The sequence below is a fragment of the Anolis sagrei genome, chromosome 1 (assembly GCF_037176765.1).
Source record: "Anolis sagrei isolate rAnoSag1 chromosome 1, rAnoSag1.mat, whole genome shotgun sequence".
Taxonomy (NCBI): domain Eukaryota; kingdom Metazoa; phylum Chordata; class Lepidosauria; order Squamata; family Dactyloidae; genus Anolis; species Anolis sagrei.
In genome coordinates this window covers 2,758,971-2,778,316 of record NC_090021.1, presented here as the reverse complement: position 1 = coordinate 2,778,316, position 19,346 = coordinate 2,758,971, and the positions used below count along the sequence as shown (strand labels likewise).

Below are 19,346 nucleotides of genomic sequence, written 5' to 3'. Positions count from 1 at the left end.
GACATACATTTCCAGATGGAAGGTGCTTGCAGTGCCTCTTTCCTCTTGGCATGTTTCTCCTTTTCACCCTTCATTCGTACCTCTCCAAAATCCATAGCACTATTGGTCACAGCTGACCTCCAGTTCCAATGCTCAAGGGCCAGGGTTTCCCAGTTCTCTCTCAGTGTTTATGCCACGTTTTTGAGGTTATTTTATCGCCCACCTTTAAATCTCTTTTGCTGTCCACCAAAATTCCATTTTCTGTTCTTCAGCTGAGAATAAAGTAACTGCTTTAAGAGACAGGGATTTTTGGACGTTCGGACAATGTGGCATTTGCTCCAGCAAAGTGGATGGTGGACCATCATGGCTTTAAGGCTGGCGGTTTTGGCTTCTTCCAGAATCCTGTTGTCTGTCCACCTGTCTTCTTCCCAAGCTATTTGCAGGATTTTTTTGGAGGAAAAATCTTTCCAAAAGTCAAGAGTGTAGATGGTCCATGTTCTGCAGGTGTACAACAGAGTTGGAAGGGCAATAGCTTTATAAACAACTATGTTAGTATCTCTACAAATGTTCTGATCCTTGAATACTTTCTGCTTCATTTGGAAAACTGCTGCACTTGCAGAGCTCAGATGGTGTTGTATTTTGATGTCAATGTTGACTTTTGTGGAGAGGTGGCTGCCTAGGAAGAGAAAAGGTCAACATCTTCAAGCATTACCCCATTAAGCTTTATTTCTGGCACTGCAGAAGGGTTGGTTGGTGCCTTTTGCAGGTAGAAGACCACTTTGGTTTCCTCAATGTTCACAGAGAAGCCAAGCTTTACACATGCTTCTGCAAAGAAGGTGTTTAAGGTGGCTTGTAGGTCTTCTAAATGTGTGCGGACTACATTATCACCAACATATTGGAGTTCTGTAACATACATTGTTGTGACCTTACTTTTGGCTTTCACTTGTAGAGGTTAAAAAGCTTGCCATCTGTCCAATAGGTGATTTCCACCCCCAAGGGTACTGTCCCATCAACAAGGTGCAGAATCATAGCCATGAAGACGGAAAATAAGGTTGGGGCAATAACGCATCATCCCTGCTTAGCACCTGATTCCATTATATTCCATGCTAGTCACCTAGAGTCCTACTTTCAGTAATGGTCACTTCATTTTAAGAAGGACAGAGACAAGTAGGAGCAAATTCAGAGAAGAGCAATGAGGATGATAAGAGCTATGTATGGTAAACAAGATCTATGAGGAGAAAGAGAAGACTTGCCAAACGGAAGACGGAAAGCTGTGATAGAAAGGAAGGGGAAGGCCCGTTCTCTCCAGCCCCAGAAGATGGAACCAGGTCTCATGATTTCAAGTTAAAAGATGCTGCTCTGAGTGGAAGATTGGACTCGGTGTCCCATGAGGACCCTGACCCTTCCATCTCTCTGATTCAATGGTTCTGGGATGTGAGAGAAAACATTTACTTGCATTTTGAGTCATTTGAGCCAGCACCACCCCCCAAAATCACCCAAACACTGCCCCAGAAAAACAAGGAAGTTCAGGAGGTGATGTTCTTCAAGAGGACTTCGTGGCCCATAAAATAATGTACTTGTGGGCTACTTGAAGGCTGTAGGCTGTATTCTCCCCACACAAGCTACTGGACCCCCATGCTTAAGGAGATGCTGCCACTAAAGTAGCAACACACCTGCTTTTCACAGAAAGGTTGCCCAGGTTGAATCCTTAGCAACCTGACCAGGTGGGTCTATGGGAAGCCCCGTATTCCAAATCCTGGACAGCCCCATTTGTCTGCACAGGCCTGTCCTCCAGGGCAGAAGGAAAGACCCAGTTCTACTGCTAGATGCAGACATTTGCTCAGAACGCACAGATGGCAAACGGGCCAAGAATAGCTTTCTGCAGGGCTGGGAAACGGTCTCACATCACTCAGCACCAGCACCACATTCGTAGGCCTCAGGGAACCTCTCCGAACGTCACTCCTACTGCAGAGACACATGTGAGGAAAGAGGCTGGAATGTGGCAGAAGACCCAAAATCGGCCCAGCAAGCCAGGAAGAAGGTAATTCATGTCTGGTGTGCAAAAGGGGGAAAGCACGGTTTATTAAGATTCATCTGTGGAAACAGATGCCAACACAAGAATGTGTTGTCAAATAATATACTGTGTCCAGGTTGGCTCCTCAGGTGCTCTGCTATGGCTGACTTCTCTGTATATTATTTGAGAACACAGAAATGCTGGACCACTCTCACAACCACCATGTCAGAATACAGAGAGAAGCCATTGAAATCCACAAGAAGCATGTGGACAATTTCAACAGAAAGGAGGAAACCATGAAAATGAACCAAATCTGGCTACCAGTATTAAAAAAACTCTAAAATTACAACAGCAAAACAACAGAGGAAAAACAATGAGGGACATCTAATCACCTCTCAACAAAAGATTGCCCCAATCAATGCTAATCAAGGTGGTCAGTTGAAACATTCATAGAATCATAGAATCCTAGAGAGACCTCATGGGCCATCCAGTCCAACCCCATTCTGCCAAGAAGCAGGAATATCGCATTCAAATCACCCCTGACAGATGGCCATCTAGCCTCTGTTTAAAAGCTTCCAAAGAAGGAGTCTCCACCACACTCCGGGGCAGAGAGTTCCACTGCTGAACGGCCCTCACAGACAGGAAGTTCTTCCTCATGTTCAGATGGAATCTCCTCTCTTGTAGTTTGAAGCCATTGTTCCACTGCGTCCTAATCTCCATGGAATCTCCATGGAAGCCTCCTCCCTGTGGCTTCCTCTCACATATTTATACATGGCTATCATATCTCCTCTCAGCCTTCTCTTCTTCAGGCTAAACATGCCCAGTTCCCTAAGCCGCTCCTCATAGGGCTTGTTCTCCAGACCCTTGATCACTTTAGTCACCCTCCTCTGGACACATTCCAGCTTAGAGTCAATATCTCTCTTCAATTGTGGTGCCCAGAATTGGACACAATATTCCAGGTGTGGTCTAACCAAAGCAGAATAGAGCATGGGGAGCATGACTTCCCTGGACCCAGACACTAGGCTCCTCTTGATGCAGGCCAAAATCCCACTGGCTTTTTTTTGCCGCCACATCACATTGTTGGCTCATGTTTCACACCTAGCTCCAGCAGACAAGAGTTCTTTGTCCCACCCTGGTCATTCCACAAATATATAAACCCTTTTTCCTAGATCCAACAGACCTCACTACCTCCGAGGATGCTTGCCATAGATGCAGGCAAAACGTCAGGAGAGAATGCCTTTAGAACATGGCAATATTGCCCGAAAAACCTACAACAACCCAGTGATTCCGGCCATGAAAGCTTTCGACAATACATGCATAATACAGTTGCCAAGAACTACCAACAGAAATGAAAGGTCTTGAACTCAAGTCCACATTTCAACATTTTACCTAGTGGTCAAACGTTCCCTCATTCATTACGCATTAAGTTAAGAAAAGGAACCAGACGGAGCTGTGGGATGGGGAGAGACAAAGAACCAAGCATGTTACATATTCAGAGACTATATTAATAACTCCACTGCATCCGTAACAGCGGACAGCAGGAATGTAAGCCAGGCATGCAGCTGCCCTGCAAAAAATCTTTGCCTAGGTAAGCAACTGTTGGGGGCCTTTCTCAGCATGAATGCATATGCATGTGCATATGCTGGAAGGAGCAGCAGCAATGCTGGCCTTCTGTCAGATCACTGAATATGCCAATATTTGTATTGCCATGTACCCCCGCCTACGAAACCATCTCTGCAAAACCTAGCTGAAGAACTGCTGAATTTCAGTATCTGGGACAAGGGGAGCCAATGACAAGGATTCCTCCCCAGAGATAAACCACAGAGAACCACAGAGATAAAGTCCTGCTTAAATACAGCCAAAACCACCAGCAACTAACCACAAATGACAGAGAAACAAACCCTATGAGTAGCCCTGTTTTGGAAGAAGAGGCACGCACGAGGCACTTAAAGCAGAATTGAATGGGGCTGCCGTCTCTGTTTTGTAATCCACATGAACTCTTGCCAGAACTTCATTAGCGGCTATCTTTCTAGCGGGTGCCGGGCTGACACTTTGCTTTATTACTGACTACAATCGAGGCAATCAGCAAGTGAACTGACCCGGGTAAACGCCTTTGGCAGGCCAACGAGACAGCAGCCAGGAGAAAGCCAGGCTGGGATCTGGAAGCAGGATAGAGCTAGGCTGAGCAAGAAGGCCCCATTCAAGTGCTTACAAGCCGTGTTTGTGCAAACGCTGGGATCTGGGATGTCTTTCCGCTTGGAGAAGAATTCCCTGTCCCTAACCTTCTCTTTCACAAGAGTTGTTGTTGTTTATTCGTTCAGTCGTTTCCAACTCTTCGTGACCGCATGGACCAGCCCAGGCCAGAGCTCCCTGACGGCTGTGGCCACCCCCAGCTCCTTCAAGGTCAAGTCAGTCACATCAAGGATACCACACCTCTACCTTAGAACCACAGAATCCTAGAGTTGGAAGAGACCTCATGGGCCTTCCTGTCCAATCCCATTCTGCCAAGAAGCAGGAGTATTGCATTCAAAACACCCCTGACAGATAGCCATCCAGCCTCTGTTTCAAAGCTTCCAAAGAAGTATTACAGGATGTGCATATGTATGCTAAGTCTTTACAAGGATCATTGCCTGTACGGGTGCGTGTTGAGGAAGAACACCTGGACAATTAAGCAATTAAGCTTGAGCCACTCCCTGCATGGAGTATATCATGAGGCGTGCTTCATGGTGTATTGAAATGGTGATCGGATGATCAGGAAGAGATGGGACTTCTATACTACAGGAATTACTGAAGATCTTGAACAATTTACTACAAGACTTCTTGCACCAATGAAGAAGCAGAGAATGCATGATTTTAATGCACTGAACTTTGGTGTGAGTTATTTTGCTGCAATGGACTAAATTTATTTTACCAAGGCTGGTTATTTTGTAAAGCTGAATATTTAGCTCTGACTACTCAAGAGTAAATTTTGTTTTTCCTTTTACTCTGACTCTGTGTGATTCAACTAGAGGGCTGGGAAGACTGCTGGGTAGCTTCCGCATTGACTGATAAACCACAACAAGAAGGAGCTTCCACCACACTCCGGGGCAGAGAGTTCCACTGCTGAATGGCTCTCACAGTCAGCCCCTCTTCCCTTTTGTTTCCATTTCCCTCAGCATCATTGTCTTCTCTAAACTTTCCTGTCTTCTCATGATGTGGCCAAAGTACTTCATCTTGGCCTCTACTATCCCTCCCTCCAATGAGCACTTTCTTCTTTCACCTTGATTAGAAGGCTCCTCAGTTCCTCCTTACTTTTGGCCATCAAAGTGGTATCATCTGCATATCTAAGGTTGTTAATGTTTCTTCCAGCAATTTTAACCCCAGCCTTGCATTAGTCAAGTCCTGCACATTGCATGATGTGTTCTGCATACAAGTTGAATAGGTTGGGTGAGAGGATACAACCCTGCCGTACGCCTTTCCCAATGTTGAACCCGTCTGTTCCTCTGTGGTCAGTTCTGACTGTTGCTATTTGGTCGTGATCAGGGGCGGTTCATCCATTACGCAAAGTAAGCGGTTGCAGTACACTTTCTTTTGCCAGGGGCGCAGAGGTGCCTCTGTAAATACCCCTCGACTGCCACTTGAGGAGCGCCCCCTTAGCTCACAACAGCCCTAGCAGTCCGGGGGGAGCCTCGGCTTCCTTGCCTCACTGCCAGGCGATCCTCTTCCCGAAGGGGCCAGGCCCTTGGACCTCGCCTAGCCCCGCTCGTTCCTGCTCCATATCAATGATTGGTTGGGGAGGGGGGCGCGAAAATACTGTTTGTTTACCATTGAAAATTACCTAGGGCTGCCTCTGGTTGTGATACAGATTCCTCAGGAGAGAGACAAGGTGGCTTGGTATCCCCATATTTTCACAAGAAGTGGTCCACTAAATGTCACAGTCAGAACCTCTAGATCAGTAGTTCTCAACCTGTAGGTCCCCGGACATTTTGGCCTTCAACTCCCAGAAATCCCAACAGCTGGTAAACTGGCTGGGATTTCTGGGACTTGCAGGTCAAAACATCTGGGGACCCAAAGGTTGAGAACCACTGCTCTAGATCTTCTCAGCTTTAGCCTTTTCTTCAGTTCCACTGCTGTTCTCTGATTGAGAGTGGACGGTGAACACAGGCGGCCCATCGCAGAACTGAGAAACGCAGAATTTGGAACGTTGAAATGGCACTCACTGCCAGACAAATGTATTCTTTTGGGGGATACCTAGAATGCAAGATCCACAAACTCATCTTCCCAATACTAAAAAGGCAACAACAATATTCTGAGCTAAACAGCATGCTGGCTTTTTGAGACACGCCCCAACCTGCTGCCCAACCTGCGGTCACCTAACTCTTAACTTCTTGTAAGACCAGTTCTGTAGATGGAAGAGGGGAGCTGGACATGACCACAACCAGGAGAGGAAGAGCAAGGAAGCAACACCAGCAAAACCTGTTGAAGGCTTGGCCCATTGCATCTCCTGGCCAAAGGCACAAAACCTGGCAAAACCACCCCAGAAGGGTGGCTCCTCTAAAACTGTCCCAGTCCTTACTTTACGCTTGCCTTTTGCATGTATATTCCTTCCTGCCATAAGAAAGAGTCCCATACATGTCTCTGGCCACCGAATCCAGATATACAAAATGACTTCAAACACTTAAAGGGGTTTAAAAAGAAGAGGGGGGGGAAAGGAGAAGGGGGGACAACACCGACTGAAGCAGCTGCCTGGGGGGCCATGGAATGTCTTCCCTTGAACGTTTCCAAGGGAAGGTCACACAGGCATCCAGAAGCAGCTGTTTCTCTCTGGGCTGGAAAAATCCCCAGCTGCCCAGAAAGCTGGAATTTTACACAGGCCTGTGCAATGATGGAGCAAAAACCCGACGCTCCTCCCCGCCCCTCAAAAAGGCAGCAAAGAGCAGGCAGCCTTTTTCTAACCAGTTGCCTCTGAATGCTCATTTGGAGCCTCACTGCTTCTTCCGAGTCTCACCAGGGCAATAATACTTTTCCAACCATCATTCAATATTACAGGAAATATATATTTTTAAATGAACTATTCCACATCTCCAGCTGCAGAAAGAAGATGCATCTTCCTCCAACCTGTGTGCCCACTTCCTCTAGTTCTCTGCTATTTCATTGAATCATACAGTTGGGGGAAGAAGCCACAAAGGCCATCTAGTCAACACATTATTATGGAAAGATATACCATAGCCTATAAGTTGCCCATCCACCCTCTGTTTAAAGACCTCCAAAGAAATCTATTCCATGTATTGTTGAAGGCTTTCATGGCCGGAATCACTCAGTTCTTGTGGGTTTTTTCGGGCTATATGGCCATGTTCTAGAGGCATTTCTCCTGACGTTTCGCCTGCATCTATGGCAAGCATCCTCAGAGGTGAGGTCTCACCTCTGAGGATGCTTGCCATAGATGCAGGCGAAACGTCAGGAGAAATGCCTCTAGAACATGGCCATATAGCCCGAAAAAACCCACAAGAACTGAGAAATCTATTCCAGTTTCAATCTATTCCAGCTTCAAACAGACCTTAGAAAATAAAAAGATTGACATATATATTATCAAAAACGAAGGGCACGCCAAAGGCAGACACGGATTGGAAACAAGTCACAACATCTATCTATCTATCTATCTATCTATCTATCTATCTATCTACCTACCTACCTACCTATCTATCTAAAAATGCTATGTGCATAATGAGTACCTTAAAAACAAAAGAACCAATGAACGAAATCACACGAAATTTGGCAACAAAACGTCTCACAACACAAGGAGTGACAATCACTCAAAAAAAATATGATTTTGTCATTTGGGAGTTGTACTTGCTGGGATTAATAGTTGACCTACAATCAAAGAGCATTCTGAACCTCACCAACGATGGAATTGAACCAAACTTGGCGCACAGTTCTCCCATGACCAACAGAAAATACTGGAAGGTTTTGGTGGGCAGTGAGTGTCCTTTGGTTTTGGAGTTGTAGTTCACCTACATCCAGAGATCACTATGGACTCAAACAATGATGGATCTGGACCAAACTTGACACTCAATACACCCAAATATGAACACAGATGGAGTTTGGGGGAAACAGACCTTGACATTTGGGAGTTGTAGTCACTGGGATTTATAGTTCCTCTACAATCAAGGTGCATTCTGAAACTCACCAACGATAGAATTGAACCAAACTTGGCGCACAGTTCTCCCATAACCAACAGAAAATACTTGAAGGTTTTGGTGGGCAGTGTCCTTTGGTTTTAGAGTTGTAGTTCACCAGAGATCACTGTGGACTCAAACAATGATGGATCTGGACCAAACTCTACATGAATACTCAATATGCCCAAATGTGAACACTAGTGGAGTTTGGGGGGAAATAGAATCTTGACATTTGGGAGTTGTAGTTGCTGGGATTTATAGTTCACCTACAATCACAGAGCATTCTGAACACCACTGATAGAATTGGGCCAAACCTCCCACACAGAACCCCCATGTGGGCCACAGCAATGCGTGGCAGAGGACGGCTAGTATTTAAAAAAGAAAAGAACATGAAAATAATTACATAGAAGGGAAAAGGTGGATAATACGAATAGAGGGAGAGCATGACAAGAAAGAATAAAGAAGGCAAAAAGGAAAAGGAAAAGGAAAGAACCTCACGAAGGATACCGGGAAGTCAAAATCTCTACATGCTTATCTGCTTCACATTTCCCACTATTTCTTTTCTATTCTCACACTCATCTATACACTCAGCAACTACTACTTCTCTTTAATTCCAATTATTCTAACTCTATTTCTATACCCTTATCCCTTTCTCCGCTTTATTCTGTCTTCTGTATTTTATTATTATAAAAGTGTATCTTGTTGTTTTTTGTTGTTGTTTTATCAAATAAAGATTATTTTAAAAAATAAAACTGCACTGTCTAGCCGATATTGCACCACCTGACATTTGCCGTGAAGTAGCAACCAATAGTGAAAGGACCAAGGCAGTGACAACTCCAGCTCATCCTCTGTTTGGGTATCAACCAGCATGTCAACACCTTAAATCAAGAAATAGTTTTCTAAGATCTACAGAGACACTCGCTGGAACACCCCAGCAAGCAAGAGTCCAAAAGTGGCAGACTCAAACCCAGAACCTCAACCAATGGCTGATACCAAATGAAAGACTCCCCCCTGGACACACAGAAGACTGGGCGACTTGGAAGGCGCTGAACAGACTGCGCTCTGGCACCACGAGATGCAGAGCCAACCTCAAGAAATGGGGTTACAAAGTGGAATCCACGACATGTGAGTGTGGAGAAGAGCAAACCACAGACCACCTGCTGCAATGCAACCTGAGCCCTGCCACATGCACAAGGGAGGCCCTCCTTGCCGCAACACCAGAGGCACTCCCAGTGGCCAGATACTAGTCAAAAGACATTTAATCAACTACCAGGCTTGCAAAAATTGTGTTTTGTCTGTTTGTTTGTTTTGTTTAATATGTAATACAAATGTCTGGTTGCTCCTGACACGATAAATAAATAAATTTTTTTTAAAAATAAAAAAATATTTTCTAATTTTGAGGTTGTTTTTTCTTTGGTCGTGTCAGGAGTGACTTGAGAAACTGCAAGTCGTTTCTGGTGTGAGAGAATTGGCCGTCTGCAAGGACGTTGCCTAGGGGATGCCTGGTTGATTGGATATTTTTATCATCCTTGTGGGAGGCTTCTCTCATGTCCCCGCATGAAGAGCTGGAGCTGATAGAGGGAGCTCATCCACCCCTCCCCTGATTCGAACCTGTAACCTAGAATCATAGAATCAAAGAGTTGGAAGAGACCTCATGGGCCATCCAGTCCAACCCCATTCTGCCAAGAAGCAGGAATATTGCATTCAAATCACCCCTGACAGATGGCCATCCAGCCTCTGTTTAATAGTTTCCAAAGAAGGAGCCTCCACCACACTCCGGGGCAGAGAGTTCCACTGCTGAACGGCTCTCACGGTCAGGAAGTTCTTCCTCATGTTCAAATGGAATCTCCTCTCTTGTAGTTTGAAGCCATTGCTCCATTGTGTCCTAGTCTCCAGGGAAGCAGAAAACAAGCTTGCTCCCTCCTCCCTGTGGTTTCCTCTCACATATTTATACATGGCTGTCGGTCTTCAGTCCTGCCGGCACAGGGGTTTAACCCACTGCGCCACCGGGGGCTCCTTTTGAGGTGAAATGTTTGTTTCTTGCAATTTGAATCCACTGGTTCTGGTCTATGGAGCAGCAAAGAAGCTTGCTCCCCTTTCCATGACTTCCCTTCAGGTGCCTGGCTGCATCAGACTAAGGAGAACTGTCAGATCCTTTGCAGGAAGCATTCTCCAGTCAATCCAAATAGCAGCCCTTGCTTAGGGAGACCTTCTCCAATCCTAGCCACCGCAGCCCACAAAGGGGCAAACTGTGCCAGTCGGCCTCATTTAGGAAAACAGCATCTCAGGCACGAGTGCCAATCCTCATAAATATGTATGTCACCCAGATGCAAAAGCAAATCAGAACTGAGTTTTAGGCAGAGCAACAGCAAAGCGTTTTTGCAGCAAGGGTCCAGTGCCAATCTCTCCCACGGTGACCAGGCAATCTCCCTAAGAGCAGAGACAGGAGGAAGCAAGCGAGGGAGGAGAGACCCATCCCAGGCACCACGCCAAAGGCAGCAGCTTCCCAGCGCACTCCCTTCAGACATGCGTCACGAAGGGATAGAAAGCCGGGAAGATTCACACTTCTTGTAATTTTGCATCATACCTTCAAAGAAATTTTTAAAAGGTGGGGCTTAAAGGTGCATGCAGTGTGGCTGCCAAATCCTCCTGAGAGAGAGAGAGAGGCACAAGCGACGTCCTTCAGACACGCTCCTGGGAACCTGGCAAGCGGCGCCCAGGTCTCTCATCTGACACAGCACAAAGCAGGGCACGTGCTGCCAAGGATCCACGTGAGAGCGCTGCCATTTGCGAGAGAGAGAGAAGAGAGAGGGCCGAGACACAACTGTCATCCACAGCAGAGCAGGGAAGGAAAGGGAAAGAGCATCATAGAATCATAGAATCAAAGAGTTGGAAGAGACCTCCTGGGCCATCCAGTCCAACCCCATTCTGCCAAGAAGCAGGAATATTGCACTCAAATCACCCCTGACAGATGGCCATCCAGCCTCTGTTTAAAAGCTTCCAAAGAAGGAGCCTCCACCACACTCCGGGGCAGAGAGTTCCACTGCTGAACGGCTCTCACAGTCAAGAAGTTCTTCCTCATGTTCAGATGGAATCTCCTCTCTTGTAGTTTGAAGCCATTGCTCCATTGCGTCCTAGTCTCCAAGGAAGCAGAAAACAAGCTTGCTCCCTCCTCCTCCCTGTAGCTTCCTCTCACATATTCATACATGGCTATCATATCTCCTCTCAGCCTTCTCTTCTTCAGGCTAAACATGCCCAGCTCCTTAAGCCGCTCCTCATAGGGCTTGTTCTCCAGACCCTTGATCATGTTTGTCGCCCTCCTCTGGACACATTCCAGCTTGTCAATATCTCTCTTCAGTTGTGGTGCCCAGAATTGGTGTGGTCTCACCAAGGCAGAATAGAGCATGGGGAGCATGACTTCCCTAGATCTAGACACTAGGTGTGGTCTCACCAAGGCAGAATAGAGTATGGGGAGCATGACTTCCCTAGATCTAGACACTAGGCTCCTCTTGATGCAGGCCAAAATCCCATTGGCTTTTTTTGCCGCCACATCACATTCCTGGCTCATGTTTAACTTGTTGTCCAATCTTGCATTTGTCACTGTTGAACTTCAGCTGAGCTTTGGAGGAGCCTTGCTCACGGGGCCAGCCCCTGGCAACGGGAGGCAAACACACCTTCCCTTGCCCCACACAGAAGCCACAGGGAGGGATGGGGAAGGAGGCTGGGCCCCAAGGAAGCCAAGGGCAGCAAGAGATTTGGGTTGTTGTAGGTTTTTTCGGGCTATATGGCCATGTTCTAGAGGCATTCTCTCCTGACGTTTCGCCTGCATCTATGGTAAGCATCCTCAGAGGTAGTGAGGTAGATGTTCAATGTATTGTTGAAAGCTTAGATCAGTGGTTCTCAACCTGGGGTCCCCAGATGTTTTTGGCCTACAACTCCCAGAAATCCCAGCCAGTTTACCAGCTGTTAGGACTTCTGGGAGTTGAAGGCAAAAAACATCTGGGGACCCCAGGTTGAGGACTACTGGCTTAGATGAAGGGCTAGAAGGCAGGATCATCAAGCTTGCAGATGACACCAAATTGGGAGGGAGAGCCAATACTCCAGAGGGCAGGAGCAGAATTCAAAACGATCTTGACAGATTAGAGAGATGATTGGCCAAAACTAACAAAATGAAGTTCAACAGGGACAAATGCAAGATACTCCACTTTGGCAGGAAAAAACGAAATGAATAGATACAGAAAGGGGGGACGAGGCCTGGCTCGAGAGCAGTACATGTGAAAAAGATCTTGGAGTCCTCGTGGACAACAAGTTAAACATGAGCCAGGAATGTCATGTGGCAGCAAAAAAAGCCAGTGGGATTTTGGCCTGCATCAAGAGGAGCAAAGTGTCTAGATCTAGGGAAGTCATGCTCCCCATGCTCTATTCTGCCTTGGTTAGACCACATCTGGAATATTGTGTCCAATTCTGGGCACCACAATTGAAGAGAGATATTGACAAGCTGGAATGTGTCCAGAGGAGGGTGACTAAAATGATCAAGGGTCTGGAGAACAAGCCCTATGAGGAGCGGCTTAAGGAGCTGGGCATGTTTAGCCTGAAGAAGAGAAGGCTGAGAGGAGATATGATAGCCATGTATAAATATGTCAGAGGAAGCCACAGGGAGGAGGGAGCAAGCTTGTTTTCTGCTTCCCTGGAGACTAGGACGCAATGGAAGAATGGCTTCAAACCACAAGAGAGGAGATTCCACCTGAACATGAGGAAGAACTTCCTGACTGTGAGAGCTGTTCAGCAATGGAACTCTCTGCCCCGGAGTGTGGTGGAGGCTCCTTCTTTGGAAGCTTTTAAACAGAGGCTGGATGGCCATCTTTCAGGGGTGATTTGAATGCAATATTCCTGCTTCTTGGCAGAATGGGGTTGGACTGGATGGCCCATGAGGTCTCTTCCAACTCTTTGATTCTATCATTCTATGATTCACCTCCTCGCACTATGTGCACAGGAAGCATCTATTGAGTCAAGGAACAAGTGGCAGCAAAGAGACTTCCTGAAACTGGTTGCCTGTCAATGAATGCAACTCACCAAGCAGTTGCCCCTCACTAGGAAGACCCTATTGCTATAGAATGCCTCTTGGTGAATGGGGCTCCTGAATTCTCCTTACCTGAAGATGGAGACAATTGCATTTCCTTTTTCCCTGGGAGACAGGGTCTGACAGGCCTGGCAGCCAAAACAACAGACTCTGGCCATGGAATCAAAGGACCTCTTATCACTCAAAAGGCCAGACTTCAAAACACAATGACCGTAAACTGGTTTCCCATTCCAGGTAGAATAATAATAATAATAATAATAATAATAATAATAATAATTCAAGTCAAGGTGGTCCCAGTAGTGATTGGCACACTGGGTGCAGTGCCTAAAGACCTTGGCCTGCACTTAAACACAATCCGCACTGACAATATTACCATCTGCCACCTTACTGGGATCTGCGCGCATTATTCGCCAATACATCACACAGTCCTAGAGACTTGGGAAGTGTCCGACGTGTCATCCAATACAATAGCCAGCAGAGTGATCTTGTCTGCTGTGGACCCATCTTGTTGTGTTTCAAATAATAATAATAATAATAATAATAATAATAATAATAGTCCTAGACACTTGGGAAGTGTCCGACGTGTGATCCAATACAACAGCCCGCAGAGTGATCTTCTTTGCTGTGGACTCATCTTGTTGTGTTTTAAATAATAATAATAATAATAATAATAATAATAATAATAGCGGCGATTGTTGTTATTATTACAACTCCTCTAGTCGCTTTTGGTCGCTTACTACAACTCCTCTGACAGCTATTATTATTGGTGGTGTGATGATGATTCCATTGGTACCTCCTCCATCCTCATGGGAGATAGAAGAAGAGACAAAGCCTGGACCTCCTTTACTACCTATTATTGTTACTATTATTCCATATTATTGTTATGATTGTTATCATTGGTGGTGATGGTGATGCCATTGCAGTTTCCATCATCATTTTAATTGTTATTATTATTGGTGGTGATTATGGGGCCATTGCCCTTTATCATTATTACAGTATTATCTGAAGTTGCCATTCTTCATTTTATCATCATTACTACTTAGTATTATTATTATTATTATTATTATTATTATTATTAGTGGTGGTGATATAATTGACTGGTTGCCCTGACACGACAAATAAAAGTGGTGGTGATGCTATTACCACCCCCTCCATCATCATCATCATCATCATCATCATTAATTATTATTAATACTGGTCCTGATGCCATTGCTGCATTATTATTATTATTATTATTATTATTATTATTATTATTGGCAATGATGTTGCCATTGCCACCTCCTCCATTATTATGTTTATTAGTAGAGTTGAAGACTATGACATTGTTACCTCTTACATCATTATTTACTTTTATTGTTGTTTGCAGTGATTATGTTGCTATTGCCACTCCATCATCATCATCATCATCGGTGGTGGTGATGCCGCCACCTCTATTATTATTATTATTATTATTATTATTATTATTATTTATTGGCAGTGATGATGAAGATTCCACCACCTCTTCAATCATTATTTTTATTTATTTATTTATTTATTGACAGTGATTATGGTTTCATTGCCACCCCCTCCATCATCATCATCAACAATTTTTATTGATTAGCCTAATTGGCCTTATCAAAAACAAACAGTGCAGACATAACATACAACATGCAACATACATTCCTCCATCATCATGATTATTTATTGGCAGCAATAAGGATGCTGCTGCTACCTCTTCAATCATTTATGATTATATTATTATGTATTAGCAATTAAATTAATTAATTTATTGGGTTAAATGAGCTGCTGAACTTGCTGTCCGAATCTGGGGAGCGAGGTGAGCTCCAGCTGTTAGCCCCAGCTTCTGCCAACCTAGCAAACATGCAAATGTGAGTAGATGAATAGGTATCGTTCCGGCGGGAAGATAACAGCGCTCCATGCAGTCATGCTGGCCACATGACCTAGGAGGCGTGTATGGACAACACCGGCTCTTCGGCTTAGAAATGGAGATGAGCACCACCTCCCAGAGTCAGACACAACTAGACTTAATGTCAAGGAGAAACCTTTACCTTTTTATTGGCAACGATGAGGATGACCTGCCACCTCTTCAATCATTTATTATTATTATTATTATTATTATTATTATTATTATTACTACTACTACTCTTGCCATTATTATTCTCTATTGGCAGTGATGACAATGACATTGTCACCTCTTCAATCATATTATTATTACTATAATTGCCTGGGATTGGATTATTATTATTACTACTACTACTATTATTATTTGATGGTAATGACATTTTTTATTATTATTTGATGGTGATGATTATTATGATTATTATTATTACTATTTATTTGGTGGTGATTATTATTATTATCATCATCATCATCATCATTTGGTGGTAATGAATATTATTATTATTATCATCATCATTTGGTGGTGATGGTGATGATGATTTGGTGGTGATTACTATTATTATTATTATTTGGTGGTGATTATTATTATTATTATTATTATTATTATTAGGTGGTGATGACTTTTATTATTATTTATTAGGTGGTGATGACTATTATAATTATTATTTGGGGTGATTATTATTATTATTTATTTGGTGGTGATGACTACTACTATTATTTTTATTATTATTATTTGGTGGTGATGACTATCATTATTTATTTGACGGTGATTACTACTACTACTATTATTATTATTATTTAGTAGTGATGACTATTATTTATTAGGTGGTGATGACTATTATTATTATTTATTTGGTGGTAATTATTATTATTTAGTGGTGATGACTATTATTATTATTTATTTGGTGGTAATTATTATTATTTATTTGCTGGTGATTCCTATTATTATTAGGTGGTGATGACTTTTATTATTATTTATTAAGTGGTGATGACTATTACTACTATTATTATTATTATTTGCTGGTGATGACTATTATTATTAGGTGGTGATTGTTATTATTAGTAGTATTATTATTAGGTGGTGATAACTATTATTAGTATTATTATTAGGTGATTACTAATTTGGTGGTGATGATGATTATTATTATTATTTGGTGGTGATGACTATTATTATTAGGTTCTTGTGGGTTTTTTCGGGCTATAGAGCCATGTTCTAGAGGCATTTCTCCTGACGTTTCGCCTGCATCTATGGCAAGCATCCTCACAACCTCTGAGGATGCTTGCCATAGATGCAGGCGAAACATCAGGAGAAATGCCTCTAGAACATGGCTCTATAGCCCGAAAAAACCCACAAGAACCTAGTGATTCCAGCCATGAAAGCCTTCGACTATTATTATTATTGGTGTTGATGCTAATAATAATCTATTGGCAGTGATGATGATGATGATGCTACTTCTTTAATCATTTATTATTATTATTATTATTAGGTGGTGATTATGATTATTATTATTTGGTGGTGATTACTATTATTGTTATTATTTATTTGGTAGTGATGACTATTATTATTATTATTATTTATTTGGTGGTGATGACTATTATTATTAGGTGGTGATTACTATTATTACTATTAGGTGATGATGACTATTATTATTATTATTATTATTTGGTGGCGACTATTATTATTATTGGTGGTGATGCTAATAATAATCTATTGGCAGTGATGATGATGATGATGATGATGCTGCCACTTCCTCAATCTATTATTATTATTATTGTTATTATTATTATTATTACGTGGTGATGACTATTATTATTATTATTATTATTAGGTGGTGATGACTATTTTTACTATTAGGTGGTGATGACTATTATTATTATTACGTGGTGATGACTATTATTACTATTATTAGGTGGTGATTATTATTATTACTATTATGATTAGGTGATGACTATTATTATTATTATTATTATTAATTTGGTGGTGATTATTATTATTATTATTTGGTGGTGATGACTATTATTATTGGTGTTGATGCCAATAATAATCTATTGGCAGTGATGATGATGCTGCTGCTGCTGCCACTTCTTCAATCATTTATTATTATTATTATTATTATTATTATTATTATTATTGATGGTGATGATGACGTTTGCCCCCTCTTCCATCATCTTCCATCATCCTCACCCTCCTCTCTTGGCAGTGATGAGCCTGCTGCTGCCTCTTCCATCCTATTATCCTCCCTGGGGGTGAGGGTGAGGCTGGCCCTTCCTCTAGCGATGCCCCCAACTCCAGGCGCCCCAGAGCAGTGCGGCCTAGGCCTCTCGGCCCCCCCGCTCGCCCCCCGCTCGATTTTTCCCTCAGACTGAGGCCCAAGCCCCTCTCTCTCCCTCCATCCCTCCTTCCTTCCCTCCTTCCCTCTCCTTCACTCACGGCGGCGTGCCTGCGCGGGGCTCCGTCCTCCTCCGCCTCCTCCGTCCTCCTCCTCCTCGGCGTCCGCAGCCCCCGGGCCGGCTCTGAGGGGAGACGGAGACGGAGACGCAGACCCAGCCAGGCTCCCCTGCGCATGCGCCGCCGTTGAGACGAAGCCCCGCCCCTACCTCCGCGCTGCCATGGCGACGGGGGGAGAGAAGGGAGGCAGAACGAGCGCAAGCCGGGCAGCGGGGTGGCCTACTGCGCATGCGTCGCCACCCATTGGTCCTCGAAAACCCCGCCCTCCTCTGCTGCCATGGCGACCGGGAGAGAGAGGGGAGGGAGGAAAGGACTCTCGGTCTCTTAGCAACCGTGGCGTCAGAAGCCCCGCCCCTCCCTCCAACCCGACCTGTCAATCTATTTATTGATTTACCTCTCCCTACGGAGACTCAAAGCGATCAAAAACATTGCAACGTCAAACATGCAAATATACAATAACAACATAATATAGTATTCTATATTATTATATATTATACTAATAGTAATTACTAATTAATACTAATTACTAATTATTTATCTCTCAATGTGGAGACTCAAACTCAAATTACGAATGCTAATTTATAATAATTAATTACTAATTAATACTAATTACTAATTAATACTGATTACTAATTATTTTATCTCTCCATGTGGAGTCTCAAACTCAAATTACGAATGCTAATTTATAATAATTAATTACTAATTAATACTAATTACTAATTAATACTAATTACTAATTAATACTAATTACAAATTAATACTAATTACTAATTATTTATCCCTCCATATGGAGACTCAAACTCAAATTACGAATGCTAATTTATAATAATTAATTACTAATTAATACTAATTACTAATTAATACTGATTACTAATTATTTTATCTCTCCATGTGGAGTCTCAAACTCAAATTACGAATGCTAATTAATAATTATTAATTACTAATTAATACTAATTACTAATTAATAAAAAAGGTAAAGGTAAAGGTTTTCCCCTGATATTAAGTCCAGTTGTGTCCGACCCTGGGGGTTGGTGCTCATCTCCATTTCTAAGCCAGCGTTGTCCGTAGACACCTCCAAGGTCATGTGGCCAGCATGACCGCATGGAGCGCCGTTACCTTCCCGCTGGAGCGGTACCTATTGATCTACTCACATTTGCATGTTTTCGAACTGCTAGGTTGGCAGAAGCTAGGGCTGACAGCGGAAGCTCACGCCGCTCCCTGGAATCGAACCTGCAACCTTTCGATCAACAAGCTCAGCAGCTCAGTGCTTTAACCCACTGCGCCACCGGGGCCCCTAATTACTAATTAATACTGATTACTAATTATTTTATCTCTCCATGTGGAGTCTCAAACTCAAATTACTAATGCTAATTAATAATAATGAATTACTAATTAATACTAATTACTAATTAATACTGATTACTAATTATTTTATCTCTCCATGTAGTCTCAAACTCAAATTACTAATGCTAATTAATAATCATTAATTACTAATTAATACTAATTACTAATTATTTTATCTCTCCATATGGAGACTCAAATTCAAATTACTAATGCTAATTAATACGAATTACTAATTAATACTCATTACTAATTATTTTATCTCTCCATATGGAGACTCAAATTCAAATTACTAATGCTAATTAATACAAATTACTAATTAATACAAATTACTAATACTAATTACTAATAATACTAATTATTAATTATTTTATCTCTCCATATGGAGACTCAAAGCAGAAACTAATATTAATACTAATTATTAATCAT

General features: G+C 43.0%; 1 protein-coding gene across 1 annotated transcript in view; it reads right to left on the bottom strand.

Annotated features, from left to right (window-relative positions):
- The window catches only part of MAPRE3 (microtubule associated protein RP/EB family member 3), a 70,870-nt gene extending 53,160 nt beyond the window's left edge, over window positions 1–17,710 (bottom strand). The window contains exon 1 of the mRNA XM_060754786.2: window positions 17,559–17,710. The gene's annotated coding sequence lies outside the window, so the exon portion shown is untranslated. The remainder of the gene's footprint in view (window positions 1–17,558) is intronic.
- Window positions 17,711–19,346: the final 1,636 nt, after the last annotated feature.